Source organism: Neodiprion virginianus, chromosome 3, assembly GCF_021901495.1.
Source record: "Neodiprion virginianus isolate iyNeoVirg1 chromosome 3, iyNeoVirg1.1, whole genome shotgun sequence".
Taxonomy (NCBI): domain Eukaryota; kingdom Metazoa; phylum Arthropoda; class Insecta; order Hymenoptera; family Diprionidae; genus Neodiprion; species Neodiprion virginianus.
In genome coordinates this window covers 1,662,564-1,685,233 of record NC_060879.1, presented here as the reverse complement: position 1 = coordinate 1,685,233, position 22,670 = coordinate 1,662,564, and the positions used below count along the sequence as shown (strand labels likewise).

General features: G+C 41.5%; 1 long non-coding RNA gene across 3 annotated transcripts in view; it reads left to right on the top strand.

Moving 5' to 3' along the window:
• LOC124300391 (uncharacterized) overlaps positions 1–22,670 on the top strand; it is a 41,117-nt gene that overhangs the window by 5,056 nt on the left and 13,391 nt on the right. The window contains exons 1-2 of one of the 3 annotated variants that reach the window (XR_006907208.1): positions 18,554–18,693; positions 19,160–19,247. This is a non-coding gene — a long non-coding RNA (uncharacterized LOC124300391). Of the gene's footprint in view, positions 1–18,553; positions 18,694–19,159; positions 19,248–22,670 lie in introns of those variants that run through there. The other 2 variants (XR_006907207.1, XR_006907206.1) reach the window with 2 other exon arrangements.

Here is a 22,670-nt window from a genome sequence, read left to right as displayed (position 1 = left end):
CCGCGTTACTGTACGAGATCGTTTTTTTTTTTTTTTTTTTTCTCTCTTCTCCCACTCTAGTCGAAATATTTTCCTGTCAAATCTAACGAGACATTTATCGGATAAAGCAGCGTTCAACCTGCGGAAGTTGGGACATTTTTTTGTCATCATTTGGATTTGATATCGGTATAATGAGAAATAATTTGGATTTCTTGTAGCAGTGTTTCGTCGAACCTTATAAACGAAATTTCTGTCAGTCAAATGCTTTGCAATGAAGTAATTGTGTTCGTATTGTTAATTTTTACAGCTTGTACGGTTAAAAAAAAACATATAAAAATTCAACAGTTCTGGATCTCGATGAAAATTGTTGGCTTCAACCAATATCAAGTGTCTGGAATACGCTTTGAACCACAGCAAAAACTGTTGAATTTAGAGAACAGGGCGGAAAACACGTTTTCTTGATTCGAATTGATGCAGTTTCACTAACGACAAATAATCCGAATTGTTATTTTGATTACATATTATTTGCTGCAACAAATGAAATTCTTTCAAATCTACAAGAACAAAAATAAAATAGTACCAATTCATCAACCTGTATGTGTCTTTAAACTCATCGTCAACCGATATCAATTCTCTTCAATGTCATTGTGTGTTGCTGAATAACCAAAATTTAAAAAAATTGACAAAAATCGATTATTATTATTATTATCATCATTATTATTATTATTATATATTTCCGAGCACAGTTCGTACTCAGGGGATTCGAGCCGTAAGAAAATGAATCAACTACTCGTCTCTTTAGCGGCGCAGGTGCATCGCTCAGCTCGATCGGCCGACAGTCTATGAAATCCTGCGGTGGCCCCCGAAGGCCTCGGGATTCGCGGTGCGGAATTCCCATCCGGGGATAAGCCGTAACGACGGGGTTGCGAAGATCGATGCCACGCAATCTCACACGTGCAGAGAAGTCGCGACGCGGATTCGACATGCGCGAAAATTATACACGACTACCTGCGCGTATTTATAATAGGCGATCGTAGTAACGATACGCGAAGGTTGTTGCGTACACTTAGTCGCAGTGATACCGATTGCGAGACGCCTAATTTTTTTTATACTTGTCGGTTAAGGTAAGTGTACCAGTTATTGACACGTTTATACACAACAATTATCGACCCTTTTATTTTCCAAAATTATAAATTGACGACGTGCACGGATTGTGAATTTCTCGATGAGTAAGACAAATTCCTAAAGGGTTAGACACTCGGAATTTGTTTTTTGCTGATTTTAGCACCAAGGATCGTACAGATAGAACCGAAAAAGGTTAATGTTTGGGAGAGGGTTAATAACTTGTACACTTACCTTACGTTGGTAATGCAGATTCAGCCTGCAGCGCCACCGTCGGCCGACCGTCAAACAGACTCAATCTTCGTAATATAACGTAACCTATGATCGTCGAATTTCGTATTCTTAGGTCAAGAACGGTTTACAATGTCTTTGCAAAGTTGGAGGATAAGGAACTAAGAATATCGGTAACGCTTTCGCAGAATCCGTTTAAGTAGAGTCTTGCCAAATTTTAACTTCGAACCGACGTGTTTCCACAAGGTTGTACCGTACAGAGATCGTAGACGAGCCTAGAATTTTTAGAGAAACACGAAACGATTACGGAAGCGGTTACGATTACGGTCAAGTACCAGATTCGACGGTCACGGGTTACGTTGTGATTACAATGATTGAGCCTGATTTCACGACCGGCCGGCGGTGGCGCTGTAAACTGAATCTGCATTACCGACGTAATCGAATCGTCGAAAAAAATCAACCGTGACAGAATCACCGTCTCGGAGTGTACACGGATCATCAGGTACCGCCGAATACGCGTGTAGATATCCTGTTACGTATATAATATTTACGCACGTACGTGTTTGCCTCGTGTACAAACCCTGCAGCATTCTCGCCTGTTCAAACAGCGGGACTCGCGACCCTCTTTGCGGACGGTTGTTGTTGCTGAGAATGTCGGGCATGATCGCATCCCCGCGGTGCTTCGACGATACACACACGCAATCTCGGCGGCGACGAGTGAAACCCGGGGTTTCATTCCAGACACATTTCCGGTACTGCCAAACTCGCTTCGGTCTAATTCCCTCGGTCTCGTTACTGTTTACCGAGAGTTTTCCGTGAAACTCATCGCCAAATGCCGAAAGATTACACGGGCTTACAGAGGCTTGTGTTTTTTTTATTGCCGTGTTTTGTCACACGTTGAAAATTGTTCAGTTTCTGTACACGGGTTCTTTAGCGACGAGGTTCACGGAAAACGCCCGAAGTACTTTACACGCCTCGTATGCATTGTCGATACGTCGTCGGCATGAGAAAGAATTCAAATTTCTTCTTTTCGAGAAGACCTCAGAAGTCGACAGAATTAAGGCCAATTTTCGAGCAATCGTTCGATTTCAAACGAAAGGTTTTAACCCAATTTCACGCGAACTTGCCACTTTGTCCGCCACCTCGGACGTATTCTTTTGTTGCATTTTTTTATATCGTTTTATGTTGCCGGATTACACGATGTGACAAAAAATAAAGAGAAAGAAATAAAAAAAAAACAAAAAAAAAAAGAAAAAAAATGAGGAGAAAAAGGGGATGACAAACGGGAGTCAGAAACGGTTTAGAGATAGCATACATATATGTATATTATATACGGGTACATTTATCACGAAGATTCTCCCACGCCAGGCATAAGCTTCGTCCCTAGCTCACTGGCGTAACTCCTCGGAAAAATTTGACTACCAGGCAGACATCATGTTTGTAGATATTTTGTCGTCATTATTTTCTTCAATTACGCGAATTTGTTTTTTTTTTTTTTTCAAATCTAATTCTATCGCTTCTACGTCATAAAAAAACATTATCACGATGTAAAAGTTCACGAAACAAAAATTTGCAACCCTCGAAGAAGTTTTTTTTTTTTTTTTTTCGAGTCAACGAAAGCGCTTTCGATCGTTTCGCAATTCTCGTATCACGGTTCATAAATTGCTATAACTACGGGAAATTTTTAGACAAAATTCTACGCAATGAAAATATTCTATTTCGACGCCACTGCGCCCTTTCCTGCACCCTGTATCTCGAAGCGTATGTAGCCATGAGAATTACCGCATACTCGTATCGCCTCCCTCCCTCTCATAAGCCGTGGTCTCATCCGACAGAGTGACGCGAGCGACGTCTTGACGCTCCGTCGATAAAGAAGCGAGCCACGTTTCTCGCGTCTCGCTCCGTTCCGTTCCGTTCCGTTCCGTTCCGTTCCGTTTCGTTCGTTCTTTTCAGCAGCGCGGGCGTGGAGAACTTAAGCTCCCCGTAAGAAAGCTGCGGGCTTGGATCCTCGCACGCGACGTAAGGTGGCTGTGCCGATAGCTTCGAAACCTTTTCCCCGCGTTTCGCCTAAAAACCACAATCCTCGACGCGAATTTATTTCCGCTTCAAAACATTTCGCATATGTATAACGGTTACCGTTTATTCTCGATCGACTCTTCCTCGCTTATCTCTTCAACGGATTCCTCGAAACGATTCGATTTATCCTCACGTCGCTGCACGATGTTTTATTTCCTCGAGACGCTAGAGCGAGAGCCGAGAGTCGAGAGAATGAAAAATCCGATTTCCACGTAGGCTAAGATATTTATTTTTTTTATTTATTTTTATTCAATTTTTTGAAATATTCATGCCATTCGATTCGTTTAAATTCAACGACAAATTTATCAAGAAACAAAAAAAAAATAACAATAACGCACAACGATTGTCGAATGATTTTGTCGGATGAGAAAAAAATTTAGGTATGGTCTGTTCTCTGCGGTAATATAAGGACACCGTTATCACTATTACCAACGAAACAAATGTGAAACATCGGCGCTAATGTGCGTGAATTAAACATAAATATACGGGATGCGATCACCGCCCGTGGGACAGACTCCAATCAAACTGTACAAATATTAGGAAGTCGTATCAACGTGTGGGTGTTTATACGATGCACAGCGCGGCACCTCGTCGTTACTATACTTATACCCTGTATAATACATATTTATTATATATCGCCGCAGATACGTCGAACAATTACTCTAGCAGCGGTTCTCAATACGGCGAATCAAAAATTTATCCATCACCTATGCACAGAATTCCTGTACGTATGATGCAAAATGTTATTCGATCGTTGAAATCTGGTTGACGTTTCGCGCAAAGTCAACGTCGAACCAGACTCTGACGATAGCGAAAATATTAAAATAAAAAAAAACTTGTACGTGATAAATTACGTTGATTGGAAAAAAAAAGATAAAAATAGACCTCGCCGTATAGAATTATTTATACGTTAATCTTCTATTGTGTCTATTATAGTTGGGCATGTTGCAGCATAGAGTACCTTGTAAGGTAGCTTTTGACGTTCGGGGATGAAACGAGACTGAATTTAGCAGGCGAAGGGACAACGAAACGCGTGAAATTATGTCGGAGCACGTACCGCATCTAGGTGCTGGACCGTATTTTATTATTTATTTCGGTCGTTACCGTTCTGATGACCAAGCGGAAATATTATATATATATATATACACACACACACACACACACACATATGTATATGCGTCTGTGTATATTATATACGTATTTTACCAAAATGCTGACCGGAATTTCAAATATTGCGACGACGGATCGGGATGCTCCCTATGCACACAATATTTTGTCGTTCTACCGTACACCCAATATATTATGTAAACATATATATTGAAAATTTAAAAAACATACACACCATTATTAATCGCTCTTCGTTATACAATTACTACATTATGATTGCTACATGCGCGGGGAGAAGAAGAAGAGCAGATTTTAGTCGAAACTATTGGAAAAGACGGACACGTCAGGGTTTTTGGTAAAAAAAAAAAAAAAAAAAACATTACCATTCGAGAGAATGCACAGGGTGTGCTAAATACGTAGACGCAATGTATGTCCAACGTGCGTATGGAACGTACAATTTTACTAGGTGTCGTTCTACAAACGTCTATTACACATTTATCTCTGTATCATACTCGCGTACGTACGTAATTATGCATGTGTGTGTACGTTGGTGCCCTTAGCAGTCGGAGAGTAGGGTTGAAACTACCACTCGCCTCGTGCTTTTTCCCCTCGGGCAGGATAGATACCGACGAACGATGAGGCGGAGTTGCTGGGGGAGGAAGCGAACCGGCTCCTCGACATTACTAAAATGTCAGAGAATGTCACCCGTCTCATAATCTATGCCAACCCCTCACCGAATCCCAAACCCTCGCCACCCGCCTCGCATTCCCCGAGAGAAAGAGAGAGAGAGAGAGAGAGAGAGAGAGATGGAGAGATTAATTTCCTTATATCGTTAAAATGATCAATTTCACGCTACTGTTTATTATCCAAGCGTCTTACGTGGGAGATGTCGTGGACATTCTGTTTCTTTTTTTTTTTTTAAAGTTTCGCATCCCCGCGCTATTCGTGTAATTGTGTGTTGTACCGCGTTTGAGCGATAGTATCGAAAAAGGAAACCAAAAAAGCAAAATCAAAATTTCGATCTTTTTTTGATGGTATTTTTTTTATTTTTTTTACATTGTTTTGTTGTTTTTTTTATTTTTAAACCAGCTCCAACTCCTCAAGCCGGTCTTCGCGCCTTCGCGAGGAGGATATTCATTTAAAATCAATGTTTCATACGTCTGTAAGGCTTCTCTCGTTGGCCTCTGCAGAGAGGGATACCAGAGACATACGATCGCGAAGGGTGAATGTGCGTATACAATACTTGACCACGCGAACGTGCGATATATGTACAAACACACACACACACACACACACACGCGACTAAACCTTTGGTGAATATAGAGTCAGCAACATCGCCACGTGGGTAATTTTTTCACCCGGATGTTAAAGAGCTGCGGAACGCGTTTCGCCAATTTACGTACGAAGGATCGATGAACTCTGATGAAATTCATTGAACTTTAGATCGGCTAATTATAACTCCTCGTGCATAAGCACAGAAGATAATTGTTTCATCACCGGGGTACGTAGAGTTACTTGGATTACGATCGTCGAGACAGAGTAAGTTTATGTTTTGTGTTTTTTTTTTTCTCTTCTATAATCAGCCTCTGTAAAGTTGGGTGAATTTTGTAGGGGGAGGGGGGAGGGCATCGACGTACACGCGTGCATTTGTATATCGTGTACACGTAACGCGTGTCACATTTATACCCAATTTGTAAGCCTAACCCAACCTGACGTTGACGAAATATGGGCCATTTGTGTTGAAGCTACACCTGTGTGTACCTAATTAACGGTGACTTAGCTTGACTCCCGACACTTGAGACACGCCGGTAGATACGTATAACATATCATAAGTCGACTGACGTTGAGAGAAGTTGGCGTCGCGCGGTACACGAATATACGTGTATATTTTCAAACGGAAGAAAAATTACTTCTCCTTGGCATTTTATTGAACGTGAATTTTGACGAAAGTGGAAGGAAAAAAAAAAAAATGTACGTATTATATTCGATTCGCTTCTTCTTCCTCTTCTTCTTCTTCTTCTTCTTCTTCTTCTTCTTCTGCTTCTTCGTTGATGTTTGCTTTTTGTTAAACGAGGGTGGGGTGGAGAAGAATCTGTTATTTAAAATCTCCGGGGTACCTTAAACCCCGTTGTTCATTCATGCGGGAGAATTTCGAACGATGCTTCAGAGTAGGATAGTGGCAAAGATATCCAAGGGAGAAATGTTGAGGGAAAGGTAACGGCGGGGGGGGGGGGGAGGGGGGGGAGGCAAATGGATGAACAAAAGATGAAGCGCGGTGGTGAGACGAGCCCTATATTACAACAGAGAACCGGAAATGAAACGATTTTTGTCACAGGCTATCTCTCACCTTTCCTTTTCTCCCTCTACCTTTTTTTTTTTTTCTCTTCTTTTTATTCTCTCGCTGCACGGAGAAGGTGAAACGAAGAAGAGATTACACGTAAGAGACGTTTCGATGCTCCGCGAATGGATCCACGTGGAACGATAAGAATCATACAAGTGCATAGGAGTTGCCGAGCCGAGTCGAGCCGTTTGTCGGAGCGTGAAAAGCAATCTTATTTTCTATCCCTTGAACCGCCGGATGATGGCGGGGGGGGGGGGGGGGAGGGGGAGGATTTGACGCACAATGCAGGAGGACAATCGACGTCATAGGTTATACACGTGAGAGGGAAGAATATCTTTCGTCTGTCGACAACAACGCGACAGAAACTGTTTTATACATATATGGGTATATTATACGGTATACATTTATCTACGATTACGACGTATGTTAATAAATTTGTTTTGTCCATCGTAGGCTTCTGGAGGATATGATAATACAACGCGCTATGCACGTACAGCGTTGATTGTCAACGTTCGTTTTATGCCACAGAGTGCGGGCTCATTGTTAGGCGATGCAAGGGAACGGGATGAAGATATGCGTGTTTCATCTTCTTCCTCGTTTTATCTACAATTTTTCTATTGGTATTCTTACTTTTCTTTACGGGGGATCGGCATAGGGGTCGATAGAAGAAAATCCTCAATACGAACGTACATTGCTGGCGTTTTATCCGATATAAAAGAGAAGAGAAGAGAAGTGAAGTGAGGTGAAGTGAAGTGAAGTGAAGTGAAGAGAGCAGCTCATTGAGAATGGTGGAATAGAGAAATTCATCCTACTGTAGGAAAATGCGGCATGCGGGATCGTGCGATGTCCACACAGTGGCATTTCAAACAGCAACGTGAATATCGATGTATCGCACAGCAGTACGTGTCGCGTATAATGCAAGTGCAAGTCGCTCGTTCGAGAGATAAGCGAATTCCATCTTTAACTCGTGTGACACATAATATTTATACACGTGAAAACCTGCATTTGTTTTTTTTATTTGATTTTTTTTTTTATTCCCTTATCACTTTACTCCAACCTAAAAGCTTTGCTGAAAAATTGAACACGGAAAGCGACTTTAGCTTACCATTTATGTAAATTAGTGATTGTATCGGTATGCGCGGAGGCGATATTCGATAAACTTGTCCGAGGTGATAATCTGAGTGAAGCAAAAGTTTCGGGAGAATGAAGTTTGAACGTTGCTTTCAGTTTCTTCTTTTCCTCTCGAACTCACCGAATGAAATTAATCGTTCGAGAACGAGGTTTAATATTTATTTTTTTTTCTTGCGTAAGATGTAAAAAAGTTTTCTCTTCAGTTGGAGAATATTTGCAAAAAGTTTCGTATTTTTCGAGAAAAATCAATTTCTGTGCGCTTATCGTTGAAAATGATGACTCACGATTTCCGAAAAATTCTGAAAAAATTATTTTCGACCCGTTCGAAAAAAGAACACACACAGTTTTTTCCCCTTCGCAACTTTTTCCCAAACGTACAATTCTCGCATCGCGGAAGATGAGATCTAAAATACATGCTTCGTAACGGTGGGTGGAGAAGATTTGAAAAAATTAGAAAACGTATATTTGGTGGAGTAGAAGTAGGAAGTAAATCGGCGACCAATTCGGCGGAGGTCGGGGTCAAAACTCGTTCACGTTCGTTTGGACTACACCACATGATATATGTATGTATATATATATGTATACATATGTGTGTGTGTGTGTGTATATATTGGATAATAATACTTCCTTAATACTTATAAATATATTTGACAGAGCCAGAAGCGAAATAGCGAGCGCGAGCAGACAAATACATACAACACAAAAGGTAGACACACACGGGAAAAGTTGCAGCAGTGAAAGTTCGCCAATTTGCGAGGCTTTTGCTCTCTTTCTTCTATATACAATACAGCAACCCACCCCTGCAAGAAAAGCCTATAACGGTGGTTAGTGTCAGGCCAGAGCTAGAGAACGGCCCTCGGACCTTTTGTATCCATCCCCTTCCGCCCCCACCCACCCCCCCTCTCTGCACCTGCAAAGGAATTATTATGATGTCTGTAAGAAAATTCTGCAGGATAAAGAGCGTCGTGCAGAAAGGAAGAAAGAAAAGGGTGGAAGGGAAGGAAGAGGAAAAATGGAAGGAAGAGGCGGGCGATAATTCTTCATATCTCGGTACACGATACACCATTATACGTGTGTGTGTATATATATGTGTATATACGTATCGTCCCAGGGAATATTGCATCGCGTATTTAAATAATACGTATACTTGGACCTATAGCGCAGCATTGTGCGGAGATGAAAATGCAGAAAATTATATTATGTAATGATAAATTGCGTAGCCACCTTGGTATAATTGGCAAGGTAAGCGAATGATTATTATAAACGAACGAATTTATAAGTATACGAAGAAAGAATCTGACCCCTCGATGACGGGGTGACGGTATCGATGCGGATTCCGCAGTGATTTTTCACACGTAACCTGTACTATATTCGAATTTCGAATTGTGTGCCCCTTGGGTGACAATGAAAATACAGACTGTCACGGGGTGCAAGTCGGTCAAAGCGCGGGGAAATAATAAGGCTAAAGTAGCAGCCGTTCGTCCCCAGGGGATGAAAATACGAGAGAGAGAGAGAGAGAGTGAAGGAGGAAGAGAAGCAACAAAAAACGACCAAGGAAAATAAAAAACAAAAGTTGCGAGCTGCCGGATCGCCGACGCCGAGTGCTTTTCCGGCCTGAGGCTTGACGCCGTTTCGGTTTTTCTGCCTCTGTATACATATGTATAGTATGTATTTATACTATATATCTATATATACATATATATATATATACGTATGTATGCATGCATGTATACAGGTACGTATAAGCCGCGGATACACACGCGTACGATTTTCGGCCGGCTCGCAATCTCGCCAAAGTTTAATTCTTCCTCGCTTCGACGTTCTCTTCCACTTTTTTTTTTCTCTTTTGCTTTTTATTATTATTGATCGTTCGTTTTTTTATTTATTTATTTTTTTTTATTTTCTCTTCGGCTATTTTCTCGCTCTACTTTGTTCCACCTGTGCTATCGTTTTGTTTTTACAGTGGCGTTCCTTTTATTCCCTACTTCATTCTCTCTGTGAATTTGTACATTTTTTTTTTTTTTCTCTCTTCTCATTTCCTTACGAATATCCGCGAGTTCGCGGATGATCAAAAGATTTTCGTTTACACTGTGTATACGAGATAAGGGGAGGGGGGTTGATCAACAAATGGAGTCAATTAAAACGAGCCTCTCTTCGCAAAAGGAACACGCAGCTTTTTATTCGTTTATTTTTTCCTATTTGTAAATCTACGTACCAGATAAGAATAATGACGGACAAGTTGACAAATCGTTGTAAATAATTTCATTGAAAAACGTGGACATATTTTTTTTTTTTTCCTCTTTATTCCTCTTCTTGTTGATTATATTGACAAATTATCGGCGAATAATGAAGAAAAAAAAAAAAAAACAATTGAACTTAGGTACGCGCATGGAAATTTATAGTGTCAAAGTTTGTATTTCACAGTTTTTGTACAGATTAATTTCTCACCCCTTGATGATAATTCACCCGGTAGATAATTCTTAGGCAAACATTTGGGTTAATTAATTTGTCCGAGGAATTTCTGGATTATTTGCAAAAGGAATTCGTTGATATACGTAAGCTTGTGACTCGACGCCGGTGGATGTCGTAGACGATAACTTGAATCGCGACGTGTGATAGCGACGATTAAACCGCACCGACAGTCGCCGACTTGTTTGACAGGTGTTTATAGGTGCCAGAAGCAAGTCGAGGGTTCCTTAAAACGGCGGCATTTCCAGTCAGGGAATGAGAAAGTAAAGGGGCGGGGAGGGGAGAGGGTGGGGTGGGGGTGGTTCGGTTGGGTTATGGGATTTAAATTAGACGTCGGTGTGCTTAATTGTGGCGGTATCTTATCTGGGAATTAATTTCATCCCCGGATCCTAAGAGCCCGGTGAACTCGGCTAGACCGTAGAGGAGAGAGATTTATAACCTCGCCCTCCGAGAGGCCGAAGGCGACGAAATTCCGACGTTTTACGTGACGCGACGAGGTCGGACGACAATGTCTCGCCGTTGGGAAAGTCCGGCGAAAAAAAACCATTTGGAGACAATAATAAAGTCGATTTGAAAAACTCGAGACGAGCACCGTTTCGTTGATGTCAAAATATCTCTACCGATCGACGTCGAATCGAATTGAATCGAATCGAATTGAACACCCTAAATTCGATCCTGTAATTTTGTAAAGATCCCATCAAATTTTGATTTTTTTTTTTCTCAATCAATTTTGCGAGAGAGATAAAGAGAAAGGTAGAGAGAGAGGATGGGGATGAGAGAGACACGACGAACGATGTAACGCATTCCGATAAGCTTCTCATCCTCTCTGTGTATATATATATATATATACATATATATATATATATATATATATATATATATATATACATGTGTGTGTGTGTATATACGCGTTACGCATACTTCAAAGCTGGAATTTTTTCATTATTTTTCCCTAACGGTACGGAAGAATAATGAAAATATGAATAAATGAATAACTCGAAATTTTAACCCTTACAGCATCAGGCGCTTCTTCCGGTTTCTCGTCGAGCTTCGCGTACAACCGTCATTGAGTTTGTTTTTATTTAATTTTTATTTTGTTCCTCCTGTCGTCGTTACATAATTAAATGTATAAGCGACGTATAAAACATGAAACACGACGTACCTAACCAATCGATGTAATTCCGAAAGATTTCCTTTGCGTGTAAAATTATTCGACGATATTGGAAATGGATTAATGAAAAAATTATTATTCCCTGTATTGATTAAGAGAACATTTAAAATTGATTATTCAGCCGTATTAATTTCTATTTTCTCTTTTATTCTTCACCCTCGAAAACCGATACATAACGGAAACTCCGCGGTCCGTCGAGTACCGTCGGATGAAATTGACGTGTATATGCATACACATATATAAGTATACATGTATAGGAGGATCGAACGATCGTATATAGATACATTTTACACAGACACAGGTATAATCCCCATTCCCAGCGGAGTTAATTCTCCTCGTTGCTAGTTTGAAGCGTAAAAAAAAAAAAAAAAAAAAAGAGGAAGAAGAAGAGACGAAAATGTTGCAACGGTGAAAAAAAATCAGACTACAGCGAATTAGCCGGCGATCGATCGGCTAATCTTCCGGCGGTTTCTGTCATGTGGAAATAAACCGCACTGGAGAGTTGAAAATATCGAATTGAAACACATGTTACGTACGGATGCGACGGGTTGATATTATCATACTATTAGTAATTAGTAATTTGACGAGTAAATGAAAAATTAATCGGACCGAGGACGAGACGTATTTTATTTAGCTACCCACGCAATTTCGCGCTTATTGCGAATGAAAAATAAGGCGTGTCAAAACGAACGCACGCGTTATTGCGCAATGTGACGATAATTGTAGTCGTTGGTCGTTGCGGCGGCGGGCACATATGCAGCGTAGAAGCTGAGGGTATGAGCCAACAGCGGCATGGATAAAACATCACCTAAACGGTTATTTCCTCATTAGAATGCCAGCCGTCGAATCAAGTAGTCGCGGTGTGCGAGCCTCGGCGGCTTCGACGGCTTCCCGACTTCCATACTTGGTCCGAATTTCATGAAACCGACTTCCGGTCGGACACCGTTGGAAAATCTGCGCCTCTGAAGGCGGACGCGCTCGTATCAATCGGGAAGACACGGCGCACTGACTCTGCCCGAGGATCAGCCGAGGAATCGAGGCTTATAACCGGCAGCTGTGCTCCACATTTCAAGGATAGGATGTATTCTTCGCTCTTTGTTGCTTCGCGACAAAAGAGGCGCAGAGGAGGAGAGGAGAGGAGAGGGCGGCCTCAACGTTCGACAAAGCCGGCCGCGACCCCGTCCCGAGTCTATGAGCATTCAGAGGCATGCATGCACGTTTCGCCCTCTTTTTTTCACCCGGTTCCACGGCTCGCTCCATGTGACGGGGATATGGAGAACCAGAAGAAGAAGCAGAAGAAGAAGAAGAAGAAGAAGCAGAAGTGGAAGATCTTTTTATCCCCGAGCCACTCGGCTCTGCCCATCGACTACAGGCTGATACACAACTCGTAAAGTCGTTCAACAACATCGTTTTCAACCAGAACGATCAACGCCCAGAGCAAAGCTTGGTTGTACACTGTGAATAACGGTGATGTTGGAATTTGGCGAAGTTGGACAGCGTGAATTGTCAGAGTGGAGGAACGACGTCGAATCGAACATCGAACACCGTCTGTAGAACGTTGGTGGGTGAGAATCTTCGAAACTGTCCATACTTTGGACGAGTCAAACCGCAAGCCAACCTTGAAACCCTTCGAACAACCATCCATTTGGCAAATTGAATGGAATACAGCTAGTCGAGAGGACGTCGATAGTCGAAAATATTTTGACGCAGAACTGGGAATAATTTGAAAGTGTCACAGTACAGGTACTCGGTCCAGTTTTTCCAATTGTACGGAAAACGAGAAGAGGAATTAACAGTGACGATGAAACGGTCTAGTTACGGTGTTTGAAAACAAGTCGAATCTAACCCAGCCAAGCATACAAACGACCGAATGTAACGTGCTTCGGAGTTTCGTTTATCACGGTTGAAAGACTCTGTAGTAAAAAAGTCTGCGGAACAAGACGCAGGCAGTTTTGTTCCTCATAGGTCGGAAAAATCATTCGCTCGCACGTTGCACACACGTGCGTTTCTCCGGTATTTATGGACGCGGTGTCGCGTCTTTTCCATACCGTACCCCAGATCCGTCTGTGTGAAATTCCTGCTTGCACTTCTGCATTGTAAACCGCACGAGCTTAGGTGCGTGTGTGAAAGTACCGGTTTTCAGGGATGACTAGAGGCTTGGGGTACGCGTACCTACCTACCCACCAATGCGCGTCTTTCATCCGCGTTTCTGTCTTTGAGAAGGGGACCCCGGCGATTGCTGATCCCCGGGACTAACGGTCGAACTCGTTATTCTCTTCCTCCGGGACCACGAGATTCCGATCCGTCATCCTTTTATCCTGATTTTCACTTGTGCGCTGTCAATGGTCACGGTATTGAAATTGAAAGATCCTCAACCCCGTCGACATAATCCATTCGATATTGGTTAGAATCAACTTCGCAGCTGACAACGCTCGAACAACTCTGAAATTAACCGGCTCTGAGTTCGCTCTGCTCTCGTAACGATTACTTGCCAGCAATCGTGGATTCCGAATGCCCATTTCAATAATACACTCAGCAGAACCACGCAGACGGGTGTGTATAATTCCACCACTGCCGGATCTTGGTGCCCCACAATCCGGGAATAGATTGGATACGGGGACTGGTTTTAGCGTTTAGATAGATCGGTAAACCTGTCACCGGGAACATATTATTACCCGGGACACCGCGGCCCGGAACAATTGCCAAAGTTAGACGATCCGCCGGTTGGCTAATCGGACTAATTGCAAATTTTTGGCACCTCGACCCGGGAATAATTCGAATGCCAGAACGGAAATCTAGTCTTCCAAAGTTTTCACCTGACATTATTTTCCCATGCGGCTCCTCCAGCGTTCGTTTTATAAAATGTTGTGCAAACGTGGAACGATGTCTGTTCAATGGTTACGTTGGGGTGGCGTTCAGTTAACGGAGGCAAAGAGGAAAAAAATTATGATTAATGAAGGAGATGAAGAAACGTTGCGGAATAATTGACCGCGGAATTCTTTCTTCTTCTTCTTCTTCTTATTCTTTTCCAGCTGCGCGTTATGTTCGTAAATATTTGTGCGTCGGGCAAGAGAGCGTGAGTACTAAATTGGTGAGTTAGTGTAAACGGTCAAGGGATAACTGCCAAGCTGTTTCACCGTCCTCGTCATGCCGGCGTGCCGTTGAAACGTCCGGCAATAAATCTATTAGTCGGTCAAGTGTTGCTGTTTATTGTGTCCCGCTACGCGAACACGAAGCGTTTCTTACTTTTATTGCAACTAACGCGACAACGTCTCTTATCGCTTCACGGTCAGTCGTTCCCTGACCATTCGGAGCACGGACGTTAGATCGAAAACGCGGATTTTCCGAATGGCTCGACGTCGATACTTCTCTGCTCAATTGACGAAGGTGAACAATCATCCTCCATTTACTCGCTCGTACTTGCAACTGTGGTATCGATCGATTCTTTGATCAATCTTACACTCTTGACGATCAATTGGGTACGATTTGACAAATGTTGTTGGCAATTGCACGGACCGAAGTCGATCGATTGGGACAGAATTTTTTAAACATCGCTGTATCGGAAATGATAATTTTGTAAACGTGAAAACAGTCGCGAAAGGGTATCTTCGGTGACGAAAGTTCGCTTCAGGCGATTTACGGAGAATTCATTATTACGGATCTGGCAATATATATTTTGCATCGCGTAACGTTGACTCGTTAAAGTTGGAGACGTCAGCAGGCAGCTAACCGTGTGACTAAGATAACAAACTCATATCTGGCAAGTGTTGTGTACGAGTGTGTCGCCACGGACGTTTGTTGAAACAATTAAACGGCAAAGATAGCTTCGTCTATAGCGTGAAACGACGTAAAATTTTACGAAATACTTTTACACCCGGGTAATCCGTGTACACGGTCGGAGAAAATATACCTTCGGCGTTGTTCGTTCTACCAAAGTGCGCTTCGAGTACAATTTTCGAATTCTACGTATCCGCAGCCCGCAATCGCTCGACCGATAGAGTCAAATTTGAACAAGAGTTTCGGTCCCGTTGTTATCTACCTCAAGAATAACGGACCCGAGCATCCGGCGCCGCGTTTCCGGTCAGCGTTGAATATATTCAATATATATATATATATATATATATATATTATTTTTTTTCTCGATAAAACGTGGAAACAGAACTCGTGGTTATTTAAAAATTTTCACCGTACGTAAATTTTCCGTCGAATACCGAGAAAATTCTACCGGTTTCTCAGGGTTCGGAGAAATTCTTGAGACGTCGCTGGATTCCGGGGGTGAGAATTCTACCCGAACGGAAACTTGACCTTTGTGAAAACGTGGGTCCTCTCGCCTCTCCGAGGGTTCTAGGCCGGGTTTTGCGACAGAATGGATCGTTGCAGGTACCCAGGCTAGCTGGCTGAGCTAAGAGCGTCGGGATGAAAACTTTTCGGCGGTTCAAAATCTCTCAAATTGTTCGAATACCGGGAAATTTCTGACCGCGAGGCGGTTAGAAAACGGTCCTCCTCCCATCCGAGTCTCTTCTCACGACTCTCGCCTCACTCGCCATGTGTTTGTTTAGTCTTTACGCCGCTGCTGCTGCTTCTGCTTCTGCTTCTGCTTATGCTTATGCTTATGCGGTGGCGATGATCTAACCAGACGTGCCACAGTTCTATTAGAATACCGCTCTACGAACTTCGTGGTCGCGTCACGTCCTTCTCTCCCGTATCATCGAAACGCGGCATCGAAGCGCAATAGTGCCAAGATGTGAATCGAAGCAATGATTCGTGGGGATAAACGAGCTTGAGAAACGACGCGGGGAACGATGTGAGGAAAACCACGTATTAATACTGCCGCATGGAGTAAAAGTGATTTATCAAATTTTCGACGTACGTTGTCAGGTTCGCGCGTCTTTGTTTATGCAATAATGTCCGGCAATAAAATCGAACGATATAAGCCAGGAGCCAACGCTCGTCCACGCGATCAGTTTCTGTGTAAACTGGACATTTTTAACTATCGAGAAAAATAGAATCGTCCGATTCGGGTGATTTTTATTTTCCCCCGCCTTCTTTTTTCCAATATAAGTATGAAAATTCTTTCACGCCGCGCGCAGCGTCGGAACCCTGGAAATAGAGAGAGAGAGAGAGAGAGAGAGGGTGATATTATCGAACCCGGGAAAAAGCCCGTAGGTACCATAATTTACCGCATCACGGGGGTTGGTAGCTCGGTTAAACGGCGAAGGAAAAGTAATATCGGTGAGTTTGTGTTGGCATTCCGTATACTTATAATAGATGCGATATTAAACACACAAACAGATATTATTAACCGGAGGAGGGTGCAGGTGAGGCGGGGTTTTTTCTTGTCTCGCGGGGAGGGAGAAGAGGGTGAAAAAAAATATCATTCGTGATCTATGGGGACTTAGTCATTAGTAAATGAGCGAACCCTGGGGTAAAATCGTGGGGGGGTGGTGGTGGTGAATGTGGAAGGGATGGAGGCGGGAGACCAGGTGGTATCTTTGCTCCGTTTGCAGGGTCGTTATTAAAGGTACATGATGATCCACAAGTATAATAATTTACGCAAAACGCGAAGGAACGAACGAAGGAACGAAGGAACGAACGAACGAACGAACAGCAACCCCTCTTTACAATACAAGTAGCAGGGAGCGAGGGTGAAGGAGGAGGAAAAAGGGGAGGGGAGGGATTGGAAGCGGTAATGCTTTTTGTTAATTATTACACCAGCCGCACACTCAGGGGGCTTAAAATAACCCATAAATAATCTACGATAGAATACCTTGGCGGCAAGTTCGCGTATACGTGTATCTATTTGTATATGGATTCAGCGCATGCTTACGCGTGTGTGTGTGCGAGGTAGCGAACGGTGTTACACCTTAGAAATTAACCCGCAAGTGTTCGTGCACCGCTGGTGTTAAGCGAAACGATATAAAATTCAAACACCTGGTAAACGTATGCGTCGCAATTAGCTCGTTAATGAGAATTAACGAGGGGAGAAGATCAGGGGTAAGGAAACACAGATATTGCGAGCGTTAAACTTTGCCAAAAGAGAAGAAGAAGTAGAAAAAAAAAATCGAGTTTTAGAATTTGAGACTGCCTCGTTCGACATGTTACGCAGGATTCGCAGAATAAAAGCGATTCCCAAAGGTTTCATTGTAGTGAGATTTGTGAAACTGAAAAATCTGTGTGTCTTTTAAATGATTTGTGCAATTTTAAAATGAAAATTTTTCGCTCCGATTTGTCGCGTTGTTATTAAAATTTGTTGCGGTAAAGCGGATGAAAAAATTTTCATGTTACAAATGGATTGAATCGTTGAAACAACGCACATTTTTGAGTTTCGCGATCCTTGAATATCGAACGATTTCGATAAAACTTTGGATATCGCTGTTATTCTCCGTCTTCTGTAACACATTGAATGAAAGCAGCTCCGCATTCGAAAACTCAATTTTTCATTTCCACGGTCCGTGTAACGTGCATACACGTAAAGATAACGAGGAACGACGAAGAATAAATCGGAAAACTGTGACGATCGTTTATTATTTACTTAATGCGTATAATTTTTCTTCAATTCTTTGACAGTTTATACACACGCGTTGTCGAGTAACTGCAAAATAAAAATAATAAAATTTAGGTTACAACAGACCGTTAAATTTTTCATCATCAATTTATCGTTCGTTTACATTTCACCGTGTTTAAAATCTATTAAATTCAAGAATAAATAAATAAATAGATGTAATAAATTAATTGAACCACGTTTTGCATACCTAGTTACTTGTATTTCGAATTGAAACTAATAATATCCCCCCCACCCTCGCTGTTACATGTATCGAATGTATAGCGACTTGGCGACTAGAAGTGGGCGTGTGGCAGGGAGGGGGGTGGGGGGTGGGGGGTGGGGGGGTTCAGCTGATAGCGTTGAATAATCCGGCAGTCTACCTCGCGCCAGCTAACCGTGAGCCTCGATATTGAAATTCTCGATAAACGAATATGTGATACACGCTATTACATTATTCGTATAACACATATACATATACATATAGGTATATATATATATATATATAAACGATAAGTCAAATTTGTACGTCAGAGGATTTTATCCATATGGATAATAATACTAGCAATTAACGCGAAGACGCCTATACATACATAATTTTTTCGGGCGTTAATTTATTTCTCACACGCGAATTTTCATATATGTCGCGCTTTGTTGTTGTTGTTATAATTTGTGCTGGCGCGCAGTGTGAACTGGAACGAGGACCTCGGTCATTCGTTGAATGAAATTTACCGCTCGTTACGCAACGCGCGTATTTTTATTGTTTCGTTTCTCTGGCCTTAATTTTTTTTTTTTTTTTTATCCATTCGGTGCAAAGTGTGAAACGGAGTTTTTTTTTTTTTTTGTTCCAAAACGGTTACGTACGCAATTGTCAGTAATAATAATGATTACGATGGTATTATTATTAATAATAATAATGATAATAATGATATTTTAACGACGTGCGGTACAGTGAGTGAATTTTCTTCTTCTCTTTTTATCGTCGATATAGTTTGTGGCTGAATGAGATCCGGTCGAGAAGCTGATAACGTATCGTGTACACGCACACTCCATTCCGTGGACCGCCCCAACTCAACTTTGTAAGTATAAATATTTCTGCCGCTTACCATTTCGGTTGTTTTTTTTTTCTTTCTTTTCCCATACTTTAACCATGTTTTTACTTGTACTCGGAGGATAAAGAAAGAAAGACCTACGCGTATGTCGTTTCGCTTATACGGTGCGATAACGCAATCGTCGTGTATAAAATCGGGTTATAAAATTGTAGGGTCTTGTTGTTATTACACGCATACGACGAATTATTTAATCAAATACACATGCCACGGGTACGATAGTACTTTATTATATATCGTAATTTTCGGAGTATTCGGTAAATATTATCGCTACGACGACGCGTTAGCTCCGGCGAAACGAGGAGAATAATTATTTCCGCGTGTACGATGCACGTAATATCTCTACGTGTGTTTATAAATATTATACAACGTGATGTAAGAATTCGCGTGTGTGTGCAAAAATTATTTACGTTACGATCGGCGTTCCGCGCGTAATACCTGATTAGTGACGACGATTGTTGTCGTCGAGGAAAAAATAATATTTTAATTGTATGGAATTTTTTTTTTTTTTCTTTTTTTTTTTTTCAACACACACGCGCAGCGAATGCAGCCTCACCGCTTATCGTGCATACACGTGTCTATATGTATAGTTTATCTACGCGCAGACGTATCGATGGTTCAACTAATAGGTATAGTTCGTTGTGCACGTTTCGTATCTTGTACGTGCCTCGACGCATTTCTCCTGCCTATCTTTTTGCGTCCGCGCGTGTGTGTACGGATCTAGATTAGCCTAATCGTCACGTCCGCTCGTCGTCCCCCTTCTCCCCCCCCCCCTCCCCCCTCGCTTGCGCCATGTCGCAAAAATCCTCGTGATATGGGCTCTTGCGGATTTTTACTTTTCATCGGTGCGAGAAAAGTGAAGGTTTTTAGAAAAATTCCGGTCTGTGCGACAAACTGCCGCTGTGATCGGATTCCTACATTTTTATTGTAGGTTAAAAGTGTGGCGAGATACACTGAGAAAAATTTCATTTGTTAACGGTAACTAGAAAAATTCAGTAAAATATGTATCGTTGAAAATAATGTTTGAATATTGTTGGAATTACGAAAAACTAGGTACGCGTAAACATTTTGCGCTATCGTCGATACTTTTTTTTTTTTTTTTGCTGATTGCAACGCAAAATCAGTTTGCGAGGTTTACATTTATTTTTTCTTTTTTAGTTAAACGAGGCTTTAACGTTAATTTATCGTTGCACGAGCATTAAATTTTCGCAACGGTTGGAAGGAAATATAGAGTAACGGGTACTAGAATTTCTGTTAACAGCTATAAAACTATTCGCGATAAAATAAATGCTGAAAATAATTGGCAAAATTTTTCCCGATGTTGTTGTTGTTTTTTTTTTTTTTTTTTTTCGTTTTCGTCGCTTCTCGCACACCTGCGACGAGGAAATTTCCAGCTTTTACGCATGTATAATTAACCTGCCGGAGAAATTAATTATCTCTGCGAAAGTTGTGAAACTTGTCACTTTGGTCACTGTAGGAGACCCTCTTTCTTTGCTCGCATGCCCACCTCTCGACATGTGGCTGTTGCCTAGTGACGACCTCTTAACTCCCCGCAGACGGCGTTTCGTTACTTAAATAGTGAATAGTATGCGTAGCCATTATACGCACAAGCGTATAACCTACGTCTTTAATAAATGTAGCACCTAATTATGATACTTGTGTAATTGGTTGAATTAATCCTTAACGAATACGTGCAACGTGTGTTTAACATTGTTGGAGTTGAAAAATTGATACTTTTCGTCAAACATTGTCAGACGCGATATAGCCGAACGTTGATTATTTGTCGAATAATTATATTCGAAATTTACAAGCTCGTGTTTGTGAAAATTCACGAAAAGTGACCGATGGAATTATAAAAATAAAAGCCTCTACGTCGATACTTTATTTCAAATCGCAGCAAAATGGTTGAAAATTCAACAGATTCGTTCAATTCGATTTCTACGATGGTTAGGTAGGTTATATTTTACTTCATCGCGTTGACGTCGTTCCATATTTTGTTACACAATATTGCACAGATATCGATTATGACGAACAAATGTAATCGACATCGAATTGACCAGCGAAGAGAAAAAATTTTTAAATCTGTTCCCAACGATATTGTAGGGTGAATATACTATTGCAAATAAAATTATCCGCGGTACAGTGAAATCCAAATCGATCTACTTGGTTTTTAACAATCATCGATATCCAAGCCTCTTCTTTTTACAATTACATTATCTTATACTTTCAAATATCAGGTACCTATGTTGATAATTTGACGAACAGTCAACTCAACCTTCTCAACTGTCTCGTCTTTACTAGACAATTTTCTGTTTCTTTTCTTTTTTCTTTCTATATACGTTATTTCATACCTTTACCAAGACGCGAACCGTGCCAGTGAGTATAATTTTATCCGGCATCCTCTCTCTCTCTCTCTCTCTCTCTCTCTCGTCATCAGTGACGCGGAATATGTAACCTCGTCGAGTGAGGTATGTACTCGGTATGCGGATAATACGTATGCAAATACACACACGTATCACACATGCATGCATATTTCCTACCCGGCAGGCTGTGCAAAAGTGGTGTGGTACAGAAACGGTAAGGGTTGAGTTTCGTTCTCCGAGATTTTTTTTCCAACTTGTTCCGGTCGCCGACCGCGTACGTTTATACGTATAGACGAACATACGTAAAGTATGTGCAGTTACTTACAGCCACGGTGAAAATGGTATGTATTACTTATGTAGAGAAATCGCGGGAGTGCGGATAACGGTTCGCTGATAAGTGTTCGCCTTCCGGTAGAATTCTTTTCATGCCCTCAGTTTTTCTATTTCTCTCTCTCTCTCTCTCTCGTTCAGGTGTGTTTTTTTTATTTTTTATTTACTTTTATTTTCTTTCCCTTTATTATCACTCTTTACATTCGCCGCGTTATAATTTAATTAACGAGGTATCGGCATTGTCGTTTACGCCTGGATTCGTACTTTGTTCGAACAATCGAACGTTATTCCTGTACTGTGTTGAGAATTTGCACCAAGAGTCGCACGACAGGTGCGCGTGATTAACGTGGCTTTGTCAAGTTGTGTTGAACGAACGATTGAGAAAAAATCACTCGTTGATCGTTGCGAGAATGATACTGCTAATTAACTTGCCTGTTTCACTCACGTATTTACTTTTTATCGGTTACTCGTTACTAACGTGTGCACAGGTGTTCTAACTTCCGCGATCGGAAATAAATGGAACTCGAGGAACGGCTGACGAATGTGATATAATATTTTTCAAAACAACAACGACAACGTTAACCAGGCTTCGGATATTACAAGGAAATTTTTGAAACGCGTTCGATCTGTCGTTAAATTTTATTATTGTATGTTATTATTGTTAATATATCTTTGGTCCAACGATTGACGCGTTGGTGCC